Below are 6,000 nucleotides of genomic sequence, written 5' to 3'. Positions count from 1 at the left end.
ATTATAGGAAAATCGATTATCTGTTTTTATTCAGTAATGAACGATTTTTTTGAAACATGTATCCAGTTGTTTCTTGTTTTCTGTTGATTAACACTGAACTTCTCTTTTCGATTTCCAGAAAATCGATTTCAGTGAATATAAAGTTTGTTCCTTTTTAGTTTTATCACTAATATCATAGACAACAGAATATGATCTGTTTTTCTGTTGATCCAAATGCTTTCTATTGATTCAAACGTGAAAAACAAATGTGAAAATCAAATTAAATGTGAGGATCAAATTGTTCATCTTTTTTCTGTTTTGTTTAAATTTTACTTTGTTTTCTAAGTTATATGTAAACATATATTATATAAATTATTGAAATAGTAAAATTTTTATTTATTGATTGAACATTCATGCAAACATATTATGAAAATCATGTTAATAAACATCATAAGTTAAAGTCATTCCACTTCGCATCATAATAACGTTACCAAAAAGCATATCAATATTTCGATACATCCCTATCGAAGATACCAAAAACTTACAAATCCAAAATACCGAGAAATATCCTAATAAACATCCCAAAAGAGCTTAAAAATCAAAAATACGAATTAACATCCTAATTAATAGTACTACTCATCTTTAAAATCTCCGGAGGGATCTTCTCACTCAATTCGTTAATTTTCATGTCAAATTTAATACCTTGACTCAAATCCTTTGATATTTCTTTAAGAGTGCGTTTGGTTGACAGGAAATGATTGGAATTCGAGGGAAAATGATTCCAATTCTCTCGAATTCCTGTGTTTGGTTCAACTTAAGGAAGGAAAGAGAATCCTTAATGAGGAAAACATTCCTTCATACATTGGAAACTACATTCCTTTAACAAACCGATGGAAATAAATCCATACCATCTAGGAAAGTGAAATTTTACCATTATACCCCTTTTATTTTAACAAAACCCTTATAAAAACAAAAACCCTATTACAACGTCTTCCTCAAAATCGGACTTACCTCACAGTCGACATCACAGTGTGCTCGTCTTCTCCACTTTTTCATCAAAATCGAATTGCAGGCTTCATCAAACGCAACTCGTTCTCCATCTCTTCGTCGGGTATGTGTATCGATACAACTCCCAATCGTGATTTCTCTTGCTGTCACTCTCTGGCGCACTCTGTCTCTCCCTCGTAATCTTAATTCTACCCACTATTTATTGTATTGAAAAGTCGATTATATGAAAATCGATTATCTGTTTTTATTCAGTAATGAACGATTTTTTGAAACATGTATCAAGTTGTTTCTTGTTTTCTGTTGATTAACACTGAACTTCTCTTTTCGATTTCCAGAAAATCGATTTCAGTGAATATAAAGTTTGTTCCTTTTTAGTTTTATCACTAATATCATAGACAACAGAATATGATCTGTTTTTTTGTTGATCCAAATGCTTTCTATTGATTCAAACGTGAAAAACAATTGTGAAAATCAAATTAAATGTGAGGATCAAATTGTTCATCTTTTTTCTGTTTTGTTTAAAATTTACTTTGTTTTTTAAGTTATATGTAAACATATATTATATAAATTATTGAAATAGTAAAATTTTAATTTATTGATTGAACATTCATGCAAACATATTATGAAAATCATGTTAATAAACATCATAAGTTAAAGTCATTCCACTTCGCATCATAATAACGTTACCAAAAAGCATATCAATATTTCGATACATCCCTATCGAAGATACCAAAAACTTACAAATCCAAAATACCGAGAAATATCCTAATAAACATCCCAAAAGAGCTTAAAAATCAAAAATACGAATTAACATCCTAATTAATAGTACTACTCATCTTTAAAATCTCCGGAGGGATCTTCTCACTCAATTCGTTAATTTTCATGTCAAATTTAATACCTTGACTCAAATCCTTTGATATTTCTTTAAGAGTGCGTTTGGTTGACAGGAAATGATTGGAATTCGAGGGAAAATGATTCCAATTCTCTCGAATTCCTGTGTTTGGTTCAACTTAAGGAAGGAAAGAGAATCATAAATGAGGAAAACATTCCTTCATACATTGGAAACTACATTCCTTTAACAAACTGATGGAAATAAATCCATACCATCTAGGAAAGTGAAAATTTACCATTATACCCCTTTTATTTTAACAAAACCCTTCTAAAAACAAAAACCCTATGACAACGTCTTCCTCAAAATCGGACTTACCTCACAGTCGACATCACAGTGTGCTCGTGTTCTCCATTTTTTCATCAAAATTGAATTGCAGGCTTCATCAAACGCAACTCGTTCTCCATCTCTTCATTAGGTATGTGTATCGTTACAACTCCCAATCGTGATTTCTCTTGCTGTCACTCTCTGGCGCACTCTGTCTCTCCCTCGTAATCTTAATTCTACCCACTATTTATTGTATTGAAAAGTCGATTATAGGAAAATCGATTATCTGTTTTTATTCAGTAATGAACGATTTTTTTGAAACATGTATCCAGTTGTTTCTTGTTTTCTGTTGATTAACACTGAACTTCTCTTTTCGATTTCCAGAAAATCGATTTCAGTGAATATAAAGTTTGTTCCTTTTTAGTTTTATCACTAATATCATAGACAACAGAATATGATCTGTTTTTCTGTTGATCCAAATGCTTTCTATTGATTCAAATGTGAAAATCAAATTAAATGTGAGGATCAAATTGTTCATCTTTTTTCTGTTTTGTTTAAATTTTACTTTGTTTTCTAAGTTATATGTAAACATATATTATATAAATTATTGAAATAGTAAAATTTTAATTTATTGATTGAACATTCATGCAAACATATTATGAAAATCATGTTAATAAACATCATAAGTTAAAGTCATTCCACTTCGCATCATAATAACGTTACCAAAAAGCATATCAATATTTCGATACATCCCTATCGAAGATACCAAAAACTTACAAATCCAAAATACCAAGCAACATCCTAATAAACATCCCAAAAGAGCTTAAAAATCCAAAATACGAATTAACATCCTAATTAATAGTACTACTCATCTTTAAAATCTCCGGAGGGATCTTCTCACTCAATTCGTTAATCTTCATGTCAAATTTAATACCTTGACTCAAATCCTTTGATATTTCTTTAAAAGTGCATTTAGTTGACAGGAAATGATTGGAATTCGAGGGAAAAGGATTCCAATTCCCTCGAATTCCTGTGTTTGGTTCAACTTAATGAAGGAAAGAGAATCCTAAATGAGGAAAACATTCCTTCATACATTGGAAACTACATTCCTTTAACAAACTGATGGAAATAAATCCATACCATCTAGGAAAGTGAAATTTTACCATTATACCCCTTTTATTTTAACAAAACCCTTCTAAAAACAAAAACCCTATCACAACGTCTTCTTTAAAATCTGACTCACCTCACAGCCGACATCACAGTGTGCTCGTCTTCTCCATTTTTTCATCAAAATCGAATTGCAGGCTTCATTAAACGCAACTCGTTCTCCATCTCTTCATCAGGTATGTGTATCGATACAACTCCCAATCGTGATTTCTCTTGCTGTCACTCTCTGGCGCACTCTGTCTCTCCCTCGTAATCTTAATTCTACCCACTATTTATTGTATTGAAAAGTCGATTATAGGAAAATCGATTATCTGTTTTTATTCAGTAATGAACGATTTTTTGAAACATGTATCAAGTTGTTTCTTGTTTTCTGTTGATTAACACTGAACTTCTCTTTTCGATTTCCAGAAAATCGATTTCAGTGAATATAAAGTTTGTTCCTTTTTAGTTTTATCACTAATATCATAGACAACAGAATATGATCTGTTTTTTTGTTGATCCAAATGCTTTCTATTGATTCAAACGTGAAAAACAAATGTGAAAATCAAATTAAATGTGAGAATCAAATTGTTCATCTTTTTTTCTTTTAACTTCAGCAACCATTAAAATTAAATGGTGTTGTGTACACTCTGAATATGATCTGAATTTGTATGAACAGGAAAATGTCCCGCCCTAGTTTAACAACATATAATCGTAGACAAAGACAAAATTCATTGATTTTGAAATGGTGGAACGTGGTTTTGCACATTGTTGTACTCCTCTTGTTAATGATGTTCAAAAACCATATAGATAAACGACGTATTAAGCGGATTTCTTCAAATATAGATCGATACCCAATACTACATGAAATAGTTTATGAGAGTGATACCGTGTCTATATCACAAATTAGGATTTCTCAAATGTGCTTTAAAAAGTTATGTCATATGCTTGAAACATTCGGAGGACTAAAATGAAGTAGGAATATGGATATTGATGAACAAGTTGCCATGTTTCTACATATTCTTGCTCATAATGTTAAGAATCGGGTCATCATAAGTCGCTTTCATCGTTCGGGAGAAACGATTAGTAGGCACTTTAGTCGAGTTTGTAATGCTGTCATACGATTGCATACTCGTTTGCTTAAGAGACCCGAACCTGTTCCCAATAACTCCACCGATCAAAGATGGAAATGGTTTAAGAATAGTTTAGGAGCTTTAGATGGAACATATATAAAGTGCCTAGTTCCAGCCGAAGAAAAGCCTAGATATAGAACAAGAAAGAATGACATTGCAACAAATGTTCTAGGGGTTTGTTCCCAAGATATGCAGTTTATCTACGTGTTACCGGGATGGGAGGGGTCGGCTGCAGATGGTAGAGTTCTTCAGGATGCTCTTCTTAGACCACATGGATTGAAAGTTCCAAGACCGGGTATGTAAATATTTTTTATATATATTTGTAACTATAAATCTTATTTATAAAATGTTATTAACTATAAATATTATTTGCAGGTTATTATTTAGTTGATGCTGGATATACAAATGGAGAGGGTTTTCTAGCCCCGTATAGAGGGCAAAAGTATCACTTAAATGAATGGCGTCATGGGCACCAACCAACTACAGCAAAGGAATTCTTTAACATGAAGCATTCATCAGCAAGAAATGTCATTGAACGATGTTATGGCATTTTGAAGGGAAGATGGGGAATATTAAAGGACAATTCATATTATCCAATTGAAATGAAAAATAAGATCATAATGACATGTTGTCTACTACATAACTTCATAAGACAAGAAATGGAAGTAGATCCTTTTGACAATGAATGTCATCGGGACGAGGGAACCGGAGATGTTGGACCTGAAGATGTTGATAATATTACTTCTGTAGGGACTTCGAATGAATGGACCATATTTAGAGATAATTTAGCGGAGTCCATGTTTGCATCTAGGGGCGCGTCAAATTAAATTGGCATTTTTCTTATCTATTTATGATGTATCTCTATGTTGGACAAATTGTTGTATTGTTTGCTTATCGTTACGTTGAACAATTGTTGCTTTTTTAATGTTATGTTGGACAAATTGTTGCTTTCTTAATGTTACGTTGAACAATTGTTGTTTTTTTAATGTTATGTTGGACAAATTGTTGCTTTCTTAATGTTATGTTGGACAAATTGTTGCTTTAATGTTTAAACTTTTTTTTTATTTTATCATTTATTGTATTATTTAGTGTTAAAAAAGGGTAATTTTGTTGTGTTTGATAGTTTTAATATTTCTTTAGTATACTTGAAGTTTAAATGCTATTTTGTTAGTGTTTGTTTGAATGTACAAGTAGAGACTGCGTAGATAATGTTTACAATTTGTTATTTTTGTTGTTTGTTTAGTTGCTGTATAACCTGAAAACTTGTATATTCTTATCGTATAATTGTTTATATAAAGTGAAAAATAGTTAAATTATAGTATGTGCAAAATAGTCGTTTGTATATATATTTGTCGTATAAGTATAACATTTGTATAAGTTGAAAATTTGTCGTATATATATTGTTAGAAATTGTTTGTGTTTGTCGTATAAGTTGAAAATTTGGATAAAGTTGTTGTATAACTTGCAAAATTGTTAATTTGGTTATCGTTTTATTTGAAAAATTGTTTGTTTATATGGTTATAAAATGTTACTTTTAATTAGAAAGATAAAAATTGTTTATATATTTGTCGTTTAAGT

Source organism: Lactuca serriola, chromosome 1, assembly GCF_051521515.1.
Source record: "Lactuca serriola cultivar US96UC23 chromosome 1, Lser_US96UC23_V15, whole genome shotgun sequence".
Lineage (NCBI taxonomy): Eukaryota > Viridiplantae > Streptophyta > Magnoliopsida > Asterales > Asteraceae > Lactuca > Lactuca serriola.
The sequence above is the reverse complement of the archived record's forward strand: the minus strand, read 5'-3'. Positions refer to the sequence as shown.